Below are 16881 nucleotides of genomic sequence, written 5' to 3'. Positions count from 1 at the left end.
TGAAGTGCGAAGATGAAGTGAAGCAGGATCGTCCACCGTTGGCACAGGTCAGATTTTCGTGGACTCCTTCTCTGCATATGCATTGATAGATTCAGGAGCCATGCATTCATTCATTGCATCTAGGAAGTATGATCAGTTAGGTGAGCATCATAAGGAGTTCTCGTACCCGTTCGTCAAGGCTATGTTATGGAGAAAAATACCAGTCATTATATCGGTATAGAGATGTGCCTATCCGAGTTCAGGATCAGATAATGAAAGCATACTTGATTGAATTTGAAATGGTGGACTATGATGTAATTCTCGGAATAGATTGGTTAAGTACGCACCATGCAATCATAGATTTCCGAAAGAAATCGGTTCATTTTTATAATCCGGGACTTGGACCGCTGCAGTTCCAAGATACCTCTCGGATATCAAGTTTTCCAATCGTGTCGGTGCTGAAGGTTGTGAAGATGATGCATCAGGAGTGCACTGGATACCTTGGGAGCGTGGTAGACGTCACGAAGACGGTCAAGCCCCAGCCGCAGGAGATCTACCAGGCCTACCTCCTGATGGAGAAGTTGAGTTCAATATAGAGCATATTCCAAGCACAACTCCGATATCGAAAGCTCCATATCGTATGGCTCCAACAGAATTGTAAGAACTCAGGACGCAGCTACAAGAGTTGCTCGAGAAAGGGTTCATACGACCGAGCCATTCGCCTTGGGGAGCGCCAGTCTTGTTTGTTAAGAAGGCAGATGGTTCCTTATGACTCTGTATTGACTATCGTGGGTTGAACCAAGTAACGTTCAAGAATAAGTATTCGTTGCCACGAATCGGCGATCTTTTTGATCAATTGTTATGAGTGAAGGTGTTCTCAAAGATCGACTTGCGTTCAGGATAGCATCAGCTGAAAGTTCGAGAGAAAGATATCCCAAGAACTGCTTTTCGTACTCGATATAGTCATTAGAGTTCTTAGTCATGTCGTTTGGATTGTCTAACGTGCCAGCACCGTTAATGACCCGATGAACCGAGTATTTGAGGACTTTCTGGATAAGTTTGTTATCGTATTCATCGACAACATTCTAATCTACTTAAAGACTAACGAAGAGCATGAGCAGCATCTAGAACTAGCGCTGAGCAGGCTGAGGGAAAAATCGAATGTACGCCAAGTTCTCGAAGTGTGAGTTTTGGCTGGAACAAGTTGTATTCCTCGGTCATGTCATCAGTAACGCTAGTATTATGGTAAATCCTGCCAAAGTGGAAGCCGTGACGCAGTAGAGTCAGCCAAAGACGGTCACTGAGATAAGGAGTTTCTTGGGTCTTGCGGGCTATTATAGGAAATTCGTTCAGGGATTCTCTAAGTTGGCCATGCCTTTGACTCAACTAACTTGTAATGCAAAGAAGTTCCTCTAGACCGAGACATGTGAAATGAGCTTCCAATAGACGAAGAATAGGCCTGACAACCACGCCAGTGCTCACCATTCCACAAGGAATTTAAGGATTCGCCATTTACTACGACGCGTTTAAGGAGGGTTTAGGCGAAATTTTTATGCAGCACGAGAAAGTCGTCGTGTATGCCTCAGGACAGCTTAACGATTATGAGACTCGGTCCTACTCATGATCTAGAACTTGCTGCAGTGGTGTTTGCGCTCAAGATATGGCGACACTACTTGTACGAAATCCATTGCGACATCTATACTGACCACAAAACGTTGAAGTATCTCTTCACTCAGAAGGAGTTGAATATGCGCCAAGGACGTTGGATGGAACTCTTGAACCACTACGACTTCGATTTGCATTATCACCCTGGTAAGGCCAATAAGGTGGCAGATGCTCTCAGTCATAAGTCTATAGCGTCCTTAGCAAGTACAGTGGAAACGTCTCTCTATCTGAAAGATGATGTGCAACAACTAGAGCTTCAGCTAATCACAAGCAGGTTAGCCGCTCTCAGCGTACGTCTAGTACTGCTCGAGCATATCAAAGATGGTCAGTACGAAGACGAATATCTTCTTGGGAAGATGTTTGAGGCTCAAAACGGTAAAGAGGGTGACTTGATACTTCTACACATATCACGTTTTAAGACATTATAAACACGACTTAAAATATATTTCGTGACATTAAAAAAAACGACCTCTAGGTGAGTGACTTAAAAAGTCCATGTTTTTAAGACATTTTAAAAATGTCTTCATATCTTTAAGTAAAATGACTTGAAATCTGTAAAAAAAATGACTTAAAAAACGACACACATAGGCAAAATAATGCTGACATGGATATATTTTTGGAGACATTTAGAAAACGTCTCCGATTCTCCAAGGAATATCGACTTCAAATCTATTAAAAATGACTTAAAAAGAGTCCACATATGAAGACGTTTTTTTTCCATTGAAGCACGTGAACACAGTGTTTATGACTTAAAAAAATGCTGAAATGATAATTTACATTTTTAAGACGTTTTTTTCTTTAGTCACATGGAAGATTATAAAGATACTGTGGAATAAAAAAATCAATATAAATTTGAAATGATATGATATTAATCGCTTTATTACATGTTACTAAAATTAAAGAATAAAAAAACAGTAGCCCTTAATTGACTAACACGAAAAAGACTAGAAGACTTAGTATTTTTCATTTCTAATCAGTGACTTGGCTCATCAAAGTTTATTCCATCAAAGCCGTTTGCCGGTCATGGTGTTCATTCTCAGGCATGTCACGCGGGACCAAGAGATGGTTGCCAACCCTGACCTTGGTCTCTCGATCGGCACCCATAGCTCTCCCACTTTGCCGCATTCCGTAGCTTTTAACAAATTGTTTCCTCGTCAACCATCCTCTATGCCTTTTCACACTCGGTTGATCAGACCAGCGATGCTGAGATGAAGCCTGCGGTTCAGCAGTATGAATGGCTCAAAGTGACGATCCAACGACACTGTAATGAAGTAATTTACCATGTTAAATTTGGGGAAATGATTCAAACAGTAACATAATAAATAAAAATATGAGACTTTTATTGAGATGTAGCAACCAAAATAGAACCACGCAAAGTCAAATTCAGTATCGTGCACCAACAATGTTAAGCCTCAGCGAGAGGTTGGTCCTAATCCAACCATCGCTTGAGGCTCGCAGCCGTCAATTTCTGGTCAGTCGAGTGTGAGAAATAGGATCCAAAATGAATAGATCGATCAAAAAAGTTACGGATATAGTGAATGAGCGAACCTTATTGACATGGTCGAAGAGCAGAGGGCAAGGAACTTGAGAGCTTAGAGTGGGGTGGGGGAAGAGGATTTGAAAATGGATCAATGCGATCTAGATGTTCTCCCGCAGCCTTTGACAAACGGAGATTTAGTGCTTTCTGATTGACAACAGAGACTACCTTGTGATAGGTGCGTTAATCACGCGTAAAACTCCTATTTCCCGAACCAAAAACCGACGAGTCCTCAAGTATTTTAATGGTTTTTAGTAGGTTTTTGAGTAGTTTCAGGTTCAGAGGAGTAATAGAGCGTCTACAATCAATTTCGTGGAAAGAGGACGAGATTTGGAGACAAAACGGTCGAAATAGAGTCAAAAAGCACAAGTAAGAAAATTGGCGACCACGCGCGCCGCGCGATGACAGGATTCGAGACCGCGCGCCGCACATAGACGATAGCGCGCCGCGCATACGGGAGCACAAATCATGAAAATACACAGAGTCTTATGCGCGCTCCGCGCATAACCTGGATTTCAGACCGCGCGCCGCGCCCTCCTTCGGGTTTTGACGGACTTACTTTCCGTTTTTGATGTTTTTGGGCGAATTAAACCATTCCAAAGGCCCAATATGCTCCGAAAATCACCCCTTGACCTATTTATGAGACTCTAAGCTCTGAAAAACATATCTTTCCTTTTGTTTTAGTTTCTATTTTATTGTTTTGGTTGTTCTTGAGAGCTTTTGAAAGAGGAAAAAGGCGTTCTTCAACGGAATTGACAACCCGACGAGTTCTCCTTCTCCGAATTCATTCGTTCTTCTTTCTTCTCTTTTTTTTATTTATTTTATTGCTCTAAATTATTGTTGAACATCAATTTTATTTAATATGAATTCTGTTTTGGTTTCAATCTTTATTTTAGTGTTTTTAATTATTCGGTTGTGTTTAGCGTTGATTATGAATACCATTAGAGGCTAAGTTTCTTATGGGGTTGCGATGTAGCCGGGATTGATAATGGTTGGGGGGCTCGTTAGGGTTAGATAATTATTGTTTGCTTCCTTATTATGGATTAATTGATGTGAATTGTTCATTATGCTTTCTAGTGCTTGATCACCATTAGAATTGTTATCTAGGATTGTTTAGCTACTCGAGAGAGAGTAAATAATCGTGCTTTTGTTCATGTCATCATAGTTGATCCTAGGTTAGAAAATCTAGGCAATTTATGTAATCGTTTGAACTCTTGTTTCATTGCGTGTGATTTTTTTAATAGGATTAGATGCCGAGAGGATAATAATCCGTCAATTGCATAGGTTTGCTAGAACACTCGAGAGAGGCTAGTGAATAATTTTGATAGAGTCAGATTAGCATCCATAGGAGTAGATTTTGTTGTTCGAGCCCGAAACCCCCGTCCTAGTTAGTTCCGGTGAAATCGTGACCCCTACTTTCTCTTCTTGCAAAACTCGTATTTTAACTCTCTGCTTTAGTTTTATTATTGCTTTTGTTACAACCATCTTCTTAATTTTACTTGGAATTAATTAGCATCAAGTTTTAGAAAATCGCTATAGTAACTAGTCTCTGTGGGATCGATATCCGTTACTTACGTAACACTATTACTTGTTCGATACGTCCGCTTGCGTGCTAGTTATAAAAATATCGCAACACCTTGTTGTTGAGAGAGTTTGCGATCTTGGTGATTTAGGGCTTTCCGATCGACGACGGAGACAAATTTGTTGATGAGAGAGTTGGTGGGGGCTGGACTTAGTGGGAAGCCGATGGCCAGAAAGGCGGGGCAAATATACATGTTTGGATTATCTACAGCTAGGGTTTTTTAAGTGAAATTTAAGATTTGAAAACGAAAAAAAGAAGGTAAAGTGCGGGATTATTATCTAATAATTCAATTTTTAAAAAATTAACTACCTAATACATGGTAAGGTGCCTATGTGGAAATTATTATTAGATAGTCTCTTTTAAATACAATAACTCTTTGTATATATGGATATATTTCAAGGCATTTTTAAAACCACTTAAAATAATAATAAAAAATATGTAAAATCATATTTTAATAGACTTAAAATAACTAATAAAGACATTTTTTTAAACGTCTTAACAAAATACTATATTCTAAGTCGTGTTCTAAGCGACTTAAAATATTTATGTGGATATTTTAGAGTCATTATACTAATGACTTTAAAATTTCATTAAAGTCGGTTTTTGAATGACTTAATAAATCAATTTGACAATTTAGACTATTGAAGTCGTGCGATTTAAAAAACGTCTTAAATATCATGTCTTTAAATGTATTATATGTAGTAGTGTGAAGTTGGATGAGAACGAGCATCTGAGATGCAATGGAAGAGTTTGTGTGCCATCCAATGAAGAAGTCAAAAAGCAGTTGATGGAAGAAGCTCGCGGGACACCATATTCGGTACATCCAGATGTGACAAAGATGTATCGAGACTTGAGAGAGGTCTATTGATGGCTAGGAATGGAGAAGGACGTGGCTGAGTTCGTCCAAAAGTGCCTAACTTGTCAACAAGTTAAGGTAGAGCATCAGAAACCAGTTGGAATGATGTAACCCCTTGAGATTCCGCAGTGGAATTGGTAGCAAATAACGATGGACTTCATATCTGGGTTGCAAAAAACCACAGTTGGTCACGATTCAGTCTGGGTCATTGTTGACAGATTGACCAAATCAGCTCACTTTCTTCCCATTAAGACTCATACCATGGATAAGCTCGTTGAATTCTATATAAAGGATATTTTACGTGTCCATGGGGTTCCTAGATCAATCGTTTCTGATCGTGATGCTCACTTCACATCCAAGTTTTGGAAGAGTCTACAGGTAAACTTGGGGACTCGTTTGAAGTTCAGTACTGCTTTCCACCACCAAATCGACGGTCAGAGCGAACGAACGATCCAAGTGTTTGAGGATATGCTCCGAGCTTGTGGTTTAGACTTCCAGGGCTCTTGGAGTCGTTACCTTCCGCTAGTTGATTTCTCGTACAATAACAGCTACCAAGTGACGATTAGTACGGCACCGTATGAAGCTTTGTATGGACGAAAGTGCCGCTCTCTAGTTCATTGGGATGAAGCTGGTGAGAGCAAGTCTGTTGGACCTGAGATGTTGGGAAGATCACAGAAGCGATAGAGAGAATCCAAGCTCGAATGAAGACATCTCAGAGTCGTAAAAAATAACTACGCTGACAGGCGTAGAAGACCTCTGGAGTTCGAGGCAGGGGAAAAAGTTTTTCTGAAAGTCTCACCAATGCGAGGTGTGACGAGGTTTGGAAAGAAAGGAAAGCTCGGTCCAAGATATGTTGGACCTTTTGAGATCCTTGAGCGTGTACGCAATACATCTTATCGCCTGGCATTACCACCATCCATGGCCAACCTCCACGATGTGTTTCACGTATTTATGCTACGGATATACGTGTCTGGCCATTCGCATGTTCTACAAGAGCAAGTGGTTGAGATATCTCTTTAAGTCAGATATGAAGAGCCAGCCGTTGCGATTCTTGATCGCAAGGAGAAAGTTTTGAGGAACAAATCCATCCCTTTGGTCAAGATGTTGTGGAAGAGGCACGCTGAAGAAGAAGCTACCTAGGAGTTCGAGAGTGAAATGAAAAAGAAGTACCTTGCTTTGTTCTAAGTTTCGAGGACGAAACACTTATAAGGGGGTAGAGATTGTAAAGGATAAACTTTTGAATCACTCTACTTGTAAATTCGAGTTTAATAAATGAGCTTCCGTTGTTAGAATTAAGTTCTTGAGTGAATTATGGTCCTATAAGTTTATCGAATTAATTTAAAATAGTTAAAGGAAAATCTCGGAATAAATAAAGGATTAATCGAGTTCGTCTCGAATAATCAATTATTTTCCGAAGAAATATTTCAAAAATTAATTTAATATATAAATTCTCAAGGACGAAAATTATTTCCTAGAAACCTTAAATATATTTAAATTAATCGAGAACGAACGAGAAAACTCTCGGTTTAATCATATAATTAAAATTCGTTTGGTTACGGATTTAATTAAATAATTATGTGATGAATGATATAATTGTAATAATTTTAAGGACCCATTTGAAAGTGGGGTCGGTTTTGAGGTTGTGAGAGAAAAGAAGGATTTAATGAATAAATATGAAAACTTCATTCATATAAAAGGGAATCATTTCTTTCTCTCTCATCACCCTTATTCTTCGATTCTTCTTCCTCGCTTCTTCTCTTCTTCTTCGCGTGAGTCCTGCAAACATTAACAGAGAAAAAAAAAATTCAACAACAACAACCCGACCACACAACCATCAATCCGAGCACCGTCATCTCCTCCATCTTCACCTTCTTCTCCTAGTTCTTCCTCTTCCTCCTGAGTCTTCAACTTAAAACATTAATGAGCATAAAAGGGAAATGATCTTTCTTTCGAGATTTATCCCGAGTTGCTCACCTGTAAGTTGCATATGTGTGTACTATGAGTGCTGCAGAGTACCCAAACCATAAAGAACTGTTGTCGGTGGTATATACAAGTCATTGGCTTGTATTGCGGACTATATCGGTCTAGACGGCGCTGAGTATTCAAACGGAGGCCCACTGAGTGCCATGTACCCAATGAGGTTGTTTCTCGAAACACGTGCTCATTGTCAACTGGAGACCCTGACGGAGGCTCACTGAGTGGCCCTTGTGCATTGGGACTTCTTCGCAAAATGAGAGCTCATTGCCGACTAGGGACTCAAGCGGAGGCCCACTGAGTGCCCGTGCCGTAGTGGGATGGTAAACGCGAATCGAGAGCTCATTGCTGGAAAAGCTCGGCCGCGCCGACGTCAGATGAGGACGGTACCACTAGTGGATCCTAGATAAACGTTAAAATCTTAGGCCGCTAGACGACTTCTGCTCGAAGTCTAAGGCTGGTCTCTTGTCATTCCGAAGGTTATAGCAGGGGATGTGTGCAGCCTTGCGGACGACAAGTACTAGTTAGAGTGTGCACACATTAGTCATGCTCTAGAACTAGTTAGATTTGCATCATGCATTCTTATGTGAGACTCGAAGTTCGAATTGCGAAGAACAAAAAATTTCCCCGCGTTTTTCATATAACCATTTTTTATACTTATGTATTATCGTACGTAAATTATGTTTCATATAAGTATTTATGCTTATTATGTTTATTTACTTTTGTATTTGTTTGATATGATATATTGATATGATGATTATATGAAGCTGTGTTGACCTCCATCGCGGCTCGTGAGTCAACGAGAGCTCGCGGGTCCTGACAGAAAGATTATTCGGAACGTTACTTATTTCAGAAGTGCGCGCAATCTATCGGTTCTGGAATCAACCCTTAGGTGAGTGAACATTTACATTCTTTCATGAAGGCTTGATTCCGTATCTGTGAATTATTTTCTGCTCAGATCATATTCCGGATTCCTAAGATATAAGTTTAATCAGCGTCTCAGTAGCCTTTAAGGAAATGAGTCTAAGAACCCGGCGATATGGCCTAGAAGTCCATGATTAGTTCAGGATTTAGATAAAGTCTCATTGTGATCATCATAGGTGATCCCGGATAGTGTGTCGTAACCAAAGTCTGTCCAAGTCGTACACTTACCACAAGTGCAGAATGCTCCCACTGAGTCATCAACCTTCACTCGTGTTCCACATATATGACTATCTAGGCATGAATCAATCATCGACCATGTTTTAGTTCGCCGCCCGAACTCGGATGCCCATCATGCGATTCAATTTAATACGAAGACTACGGATTGATGGATGTTTGATAAATCTTTTATAAGAAATAACCACTTTCAATTCAAATAGATAATAAATGTCGAACTTTATTTTATTAATAATTTCAGCGAGAATTACAAATAAAATCTTCTCGTGGGCAAGAATTCCTAACAGTGGTAGCCAAGGAGAATTTGCATCTTTGGCAGATGGATGTGAAGACATCATTTCTTCATAGTGATCTCCACGAAAAGATATATACAAGGCAGCCTAAAGGTTTCGAGGTGAAGGACAAATAAGAGCTCATTTGCAAGCTCCAGAAGAGTCTCTATGGGCTTAAACAGGCCCCAAGGCAGTGGTACAAGAAGCTCGACAGCCTCATGAAACGAGCTGAGTCCAGAAGATGCGAGGCAAACCACTGCTGCTACTTCAAGAGGCTTGAAGACTCCTACGTGATTCTTCTGCTCTACATCGATGACATGATGATCGTAGGTACCAACCTACAAGAGATCGACGAGTCGAATAAGAGATTGTCCGAAGAGTTCACGATGAATGACTTAGGAGCCGAAAAGTAGATCATCGGGATGAGGATCAAGAGGACTAGAGAGAGCATCAAGCTCTCGCAGGAGGAGTACATGAAGAAGGTACTCCAATGCTTTAACATGGACGGTGCGAGGTCAGTCAACACACTGCTGGCTAGCCATTTCAAATTGTCCAAGGAGCAATTTTCGGTGATGGAGGACGAGCTGGCGTATATAGACAAGATCCCATATGCTTCGGCCATCGGAAGCTTGATGTGCGCAATGGTGTGTACGAGGCCGGACATTGCTCATGCAGTGGGAGTTGTGAGCAGGTTTATGAGTACCTCGGAGAGAGAGAGCACTGGGAGGCTTTGAGTGGATCCTCTGATATCTAGGAGGCAGCTCGAGTTCGGCGTTGATATTCAGGAAGTCCGAGTTGGGACTTCAAGGCTACGTCAATGCAGATAATGGAGGCGACGTTGACAGCATGAGGAGCATGCCCGGTCTACATGTTTGGAAATACGATAACCTGCTAGGTGTCGAGGTTGCAAAAGATTGCAGCCTTGTCGAACTGCGAGGCGGAGTACGTGACCATCACCGAGGCCACAAAAAGAAATTATATGGATGCAGACATTTATGCGCGAGCTGGATCAAGACCATGACGGAAGTGTGTTGTACAGTGATATCCAGAGTGCCATTCAGTTGGTGAAGAACCCGAAATATCATGCTAGGACAAAGCATATACAGTTGAGATACCACTACATCAGATTTGCACTGGAAGATGAAGTGTTGGTACTTGAAAAGATCGCGGGAAGTCGGAATCCAGCTGGCATGTTAATGAAGTTGAGGTACCACTACATCAGATTTTTGCCGTATGACAAATTGAAGTTGTGCTCGACCTCAGTTGGACTCCTCGCCTGATGAGTTGTGTCTCCCCTAAAAATATGAGACAACTGATGTGATTAGTCTCCAAGTGGGAGATTGTTGGTGCGTGGAGCCTAATCTGGTTATCGAGCTGAAGACCAATACCGAGCTAACGAGATGGAATGCTGAAGACCGATGTCAATTTCCGCGTTGAGCTGAGACCATACGCCAGTGTGACGTCATTTTTGGTATGAAATTATGTTAAAAGGTATTTAGGATATTTCAGGCCTGCATGTTGCCCTAATTGTTTCTCTATAAATATGTTGTAGTCGTCACTCTTGTATTGTGTGGAAAATAAAAGAGAGAAAAGTAGGTACAAAGAGAAAAGAAAGAACGAGTGTAAACACCATCCCCGATTTGGGTTTATAGTAGATTTGCAGCGGCAAACTAGACGTAGATCTCACGTTGAGATTAAACCACTATAAATCAGCGTGTCCTTTCTTTGCGCTTGTTGATTTCGTAATCTGTTTGAGAGAGTGATTTCGGTGGTGAAATCCTAAAATCTTGTCAATAAAAGTCAAACAGAATCAAGCTCAACCTGTCTCTCTCTCAAACCTCTTTTATTTCTTTGTAATCCGTGGTAGTTCTTGGCCTTCTATCTCAAATTTTATCTGACACCGTCAAAAATTTTATGCATATTTTTTTTATCCCATACGTCGTTAAATCTTTAGAAATTTGTTTTTATGATTCCAACACATGTAGGAGAACAAAAATAAAGAAAATGATTAACACTCTCGACTGTTTCCTGATTTTTTTTAAAACTCAATCAATTAAGGTTTATATTTCATGTTCAATCACTACCAGAAATATTGGATACAACTATAGTTTTTTTTTTTAACTCCAGTTTAACCTTTTAATGGAGTCTTTCAATACAGACTACGGTCACCTTTTTTTAGGCCTATATTAGACTCCAGTCGAATATAAAGCTGTAGAGAATGGTCTATTTTTCTCTACAGCTAATATAAAAAAGTAGTGGTAATACTCAAAAAATTAAAAATGATCAAAATTTCACCATTTTTAAATGGAGGGAAATTTCCCACAAAATTTTGACACATTTACACTACAGGCAAAGGTAAAAAAGGAGTTGTAATACTTAAAATATAAAAAATTAACAAAATTTTAGTTGGAGGGAAATTTTCCACAAAAGATTTTGTTTTTGGCGGTGTACGAAAACTTCAAATTCCACCAAGTATAGAAACAACACTATATTCACTTATACTAATTTCAATTTACCATTTTTTTATTCATCAAAGTCTCACTCTCATCCCGTTCTCCCTCTCTCACACGCACTGCATCCGTCTCATCACCTCTGTCATGCGCTCGACCGCCTTTAGCCCTACTTGAAGCCTTTGAAGTTTTTCTTTGCTTCTATTCTCGTCACATTACTACCAAGAACAACAAAAGGAAAAAAAGAAAAAAAAAGAAATGGGACTTTGCTCTGGGCGATTTCGCGAGGGAGAGTGAGCCAGAGAGATTCCGAGAGATAGTTCGTGGCCCGTGGCTCGTTCATTAACAAGGTAGGAGTTTCGATTTGAAAATATTTTCCTCTTTGGTCCGATTTTAGTGTTTCTGATTAGGGGTTTTAATTTCTTAGCTTGAGTTTCGTGGTTTGCTTATGCTTATTTCTAATTAGAGTTTGTGAGCTACGGTTTGTGTTTATGAATTTCTCTTCTTTTTGGCCAAAAATTGGATTTAAATTTTTGGGGTTTTTACAATCTGAAGCTTGAATCATTGGATTAATACATGGGTCTCGATGTTTAAGTGTTGAGTTGGAGTTTTATTTGCTCAATTTCTAATTTTTTGTTCAGATTATTTGCTCGGTTTTGTGACGTGTTCTTAAAGGGTAATATTTGCATTAAGTGTTTATAGCCCCAAAAGAAATGAAATATTTCTTTTCATATCTCTGCTTGTTTATTTATTTATTTTTCTAGAGAATACATAAATGGATTTTTACTTGCCAATTGCCGCCGCAAGGAATCAGAGGCGGTGCTAGTCGCTGGAGCTTCACAGCCGATTCATCAGCGCTGTAGATTTACAAGTTAAATGTAAAATACAAGTTGTGAGGATTGCTGTAATTTTCCACAGGTGCAACTCCAAAGCAGATTAGAGAATTGATGCAAGTCGATGGACTCACAAACGACGAAGTCAAGTCATTTGCAAGTAAGTCCAGTTTTTCCGTGGTATATGGATTGGATTGGGCTCGGTTTGTTGTTGTTCTTGATCTGAAATTCTTTGAGTTAGGGTTCCTGAATTTTAATTGATTTTTTGGCCGAAAATTTGTAAAGAAATTGGGTTTTTTCTATGTTGTTTAGCTTGAACCTGTTAATTGATTTTTGGGTCTTCGTTTTGAGAGTTGAATTGGAGTTTTTGCTTGGTCAATTTCAGATAGCCGGAGCTCCGCTCTTGTAGATGACAAAATGCAACTACACTTAAGATCTGTGTCACTATAAGTTTAGCGTGAGTTGAATTGTGTCTTCAGAAATCGAGCCAGAAACAAACAAGAGCGCATATACTTGTTTATTCGTGGATGGTTTATGTTTGTGTTGTAGAAATTACGAATTTTGTTTTCTCACAACACTTGTTTGCTATTTGGAATAATCTGAATTTCCATGTTCATGGTATGGCATTAGGCATATTTACCGGCCAAATAGCAAGGATATTTTTGAACAAAAAAATAAAATAAAAATTTAACGCTGCAGATGACTACGGCTATCGCCATCGAAGATGTACGGCGAGAAGTGAAGATCTTGAAAGGTTTATCCGGGCACATACATCTAGTTAAATTCTATGATGCATATGAAGACAGCAACAATGTGTATATAGTAATGGAGTGAGTATTCTCTTGTTCTTTACCTATAAGTTTGAACAAAAAAAAAAGAGAGAAAAAATCTTTTATGAATCGCTTGGCCATTGAAATTTTACATTCTTGACTAGGTTTCTATGATATTAGTTAAAACCGGTTCCAATTGTTACCATCTTCTTGCTGAGGTTTTGTAAAGTCATCTGCATTTCCAATCACCTCATAATGCACTCTCTCTCTCTCTCTCTCAGGTTGTGTGAAGGTGGAGAACTTCTTGACAGGATTCTATTGAGGTAGTAGTTATTGTATCTCTTGTGTGTATGTGATATTGGTTTGTTATGAATCATAACATGTTCAAATTTCTTGCCTGTATTGCAGAGGAGGAAAGTATACAGAGGAAGACGCTAAACTTATAGTGACACAGATCTTAAGTGTAGTTGCATTTTGTCATCTACAAGGTCTTGCTTGGTCAATATCAATTGGAACCTCAGCCTCTCCGCTCCGCCTCCGAATCTGATAGCCGGAGCTCCGTCACTCTCTGCCGCCTCTGCAAAGGAAGCTTTGCCGACTCTGTTCTCTGGTCGCGATTGTGTTCTTCACGCTCAGGTCTAGATTATCGTTGATATTTCAAAGCAGATATGGTTCTCTTTATCTCTCACATTTGTTTTTTCCATTTTTCCTTTCTGATATTCATCATGTTTTCTCTATTCGATTGTTTTCTCTCAGTTATCTGTAGCATTTTCTTTTTGTAAAATACAGTGTCTTATGTGCTTCAATTTTCAGCTTCACCTTATTTTGGTTTCTGGTTTATATCTGTCTTATTATATCTGTCTTATTAGAATCTGAATTAGACTTAGCTTACGGTATTGAAACATGCGTGCTCTTTCAGTTTCAGGAAAGAAAAAAAAAGAGATGCTACAGTTACCTGAATTATACACCTTGTTATCGTGCTTCTACAGTTACTGAAATTTATGAACTCACTCTTGTTATTGTTGTCAATGGTGCCCACAAGAAGAGTTGTAGTCTTTATTTTGAACATTTGATGTAATAAAGTCTCATGAAGACTCTTGCTTGTAATTGCCTATTCATTCATTAATAAAGTTGGAACGTTCATTCAATCTTCCTTGTCTGAAGCTTTATGATAAAACCATAGTCTTTTAGTCCATAAACAAACTTAACAACTTCCGAAGAGACAAATGTAGATTTGCATGAACAAACTCTTCGTAGTTTGCTTAAAACGATATATTCGCAATCTTAGGGTCAAAGGACTATTGACCTCAGTATGATTGTTAGAAGAATCTATGATGTCTGGTTATGAGGCATTGAGAGTTTGGGACTCTATAGTTCTTCTAGGTATCTTCCGAAGATACTGAATTGACCAGTGCACTTCTAGAGACAATATAAGAACAAACCATTTAACATCTTATGTCTCGAAGTCACTATGTATGAATTGCATCATGCTTACCTTAATCCTGAAATGAGACATGCCATTTCACACCTTAGTATTCTCATTTGAGAAAGTCAAAGTTCGGACTCACTATGTGATTCCGAACAAGGCCTATTGGTGAAGTACTAAGTTGTGAGTCTGTCATGAGTAACTTTGTGAAGTTCTCATAGATATGGAATTCATGTACAAGATTGCTGAAATGCAATATATGTCACCTCATGCTTTGTTCCTTGGAGTGTGAATAAATGAACTGGCCAGTGTCCAAATTGAGTCCTGACTCTTTTGGATGAAACAATGTGACTTGTTAGCTCCTCGTCAATACATTGTTTCTAACTTATTCACAAGCGACAAAGGAGTTGAGGAAATAGCAGCTAGAAGGGTAAAATGGTAATTTAGTAAATCCCGACTAGCTGATGACATTCATGAAGGGTAAACGTAGATAATATTCAGTGGATCCGCTCATCATAATTAGGTCGAATTCTTGAGTAGAAAATAAATTCATTTGAACCGAGAGATGTTCAGTGTCAGCTCTTTAGTGGAGTCAGTTGACATTAAGCTAAACTTGGAAAAGGTTTGTGAACTTTTGAGTCCAAGTGTTTAGCTCAAGCTTTGTTCATTTGGGTCCATGAGTTCACTGTCACGAATCACATCGATAGGAATAGTTAAACTGGAAGCTAAGTCAAAACAAGAACGAAAATTGTCGAAAGGGTATTTTTGTCTTTTGAGACATAAAGATGAAATGGATGTCAATAAATTTTGACAAGTTCATTTGATGACTTAATGTCACTCGGCCATAATATGATTAACTGGGCCTTGTGAATTAATTTCATTTCATGAGAATTTTATTGAAAATTCTTAATGGGCCTTTCTCATGTTGTCATGAACAAATGAAGAAGCTTCTAGAAGCTCCTTCTAGAGAGACTTGGGCGCCTACCCTAATAGAGAAATAGGAGAGTTTATTTTGTGCATAAATGTATTTAGATACTTGCCAAAAGAAAAAGAGGAAACAAATTTCCTCCAAGAGGAAAGTGGGAATCGGCCAAGTGAGAGACAAGGCAAGGCCTTGAACAAAATTGGAAACAAATCAAGGCTTCTAGAAGCCTTGAGTTGGCCGAGTGTCTCAAAGGGAAAAAAGAGGAAATTGCTCATGAATATGTGATATTCTATAGAAGAGGAAACTACCTTATTGAAGGTGAGACCTCTCCTATAAATAGGAGCCTCATTTCCTCACATTTCATTCATCCAAGTTTAAGAGATTTGAGAGACTCTCTCTCTAGAACTTGGCCGAAAATCCTCTCTCTCTCTCTCTAGTTTATTTTCGATTATTTCTTGTCTTGGCACCTAGGTCCTCACTCGACCTAGTGTTTAGCTCTGCGACTTCGAGACTCGTTCTCAAGTCGTAGTGTTTAAAAGTGCCCACTCACTGATTCCTTCTTTTCGAGTGATTTAGTGATAGAAACTTTCGTGGTTGCTCGAGGTGCCGAGGAAAGAAAGAGAGACGTGCTGCGAGGGGAGACGAGCGTTGCAACTTTCCAAAAGCTTCTACAAGGTTCAAGCTTCAAGAAAGGTTAGTAACTTTAATAGCTCATATTAGTTTTTATTTACATGTACATGCTCTTGTCTAGGTTAGTAAAAACTAGTTTTACTTTAAAAGAAAATTTTTAAAATTCCGCCGCTTAACGAAGCGTTAAACTTTTTCTCAAACCCTAGATCGATTCCAACAAATGGTATCAGAGCTATGGTCAAAGATTAGCATGTACATGTTTTTAAAATTATGAGCTTGAAAATCGTTTTCGAAAGTTTACTAATTTTGTGACAAGTTAGAATTGTAATCTTAGATTTTTTTAATTTAATGCTCTTGTCTTTAAATTAAAAAGCATGTTGATTTTCTATGAGTTTGGGATGTTTTTAAAACACATTAGAATCAGTTCTAAAAGTTTTTAATTTTTTATATTGAAAAACGTGTTTTAAAGGTTTGAGAAATTTCGAGTAAAATTTTGTGACTAGTTTTGATATCTTGCTAGTTTCTTATTTTTACTTGAATCGTTTTATGCATGTTGTTATTTCTTTTATTCTATGTTATTACCTTGCTAATAAAACACATATAAAAGCTTTAAACAACATCTTAAAACGTTCCGTTACACTTTATTCTTTTTCGCACCTAAAAAGGACCAAAGTTTTAATTTATTTCTTTTTCTTTGAGCTGGAGTAAACCCGCATTAAAAGTGGCATAACTCTCTGGTCAGAAATCGAAATTTAATGATTCTAGAATCAAATTAAAGCTCTGTCTGTCCTCTGTCCAATGCCACCAGTTTTGGCTCAAAAGGA

General features: G+C 38.8%; 1 long non-coding RNA gene across 1 annotated transcript; it reads left to right on the top strand.

Annotated features, from left to right (window-relative positions):
- The first annotated feature begins 12960 nt into the window (after positions 1-12960).
- LOC149408352 (uncharacterized) lies at positions 12961-13546 on the top strand. Its single transcript, XR_016300715.1, has 3 exons — positions 12961-13136; positions 13358-13399; positions 13485-13546. It is a non-coding gene; the product is annotated as an uncharacterized LOC149408352 (long non-coding RNA).
- The last annotated feature ends 3335 nt before the right edge of the window (positions 13547-16881 follow it).

The sequence above is a fragment of the Urtica dioica genome, chromosome 1 (genome assembly GCF_054948205.1).
Source record: "Urtica dioica subsp. dioica isolate 48M chromosome 1, U.dioica_male_clone48M_v1_H2, whole genome shotgun sequence".
NCBI classification, from domain to species: domain Eukaryota; kingdom Viridiplantae; phylum Streptophyta; class Magnoliopsida; order Rosales; family Urticaceae; genus Urtica; species Urtica dioica.
This window is presented reverse-complemented; position numbering and strand designations above follow the sequence as displayed.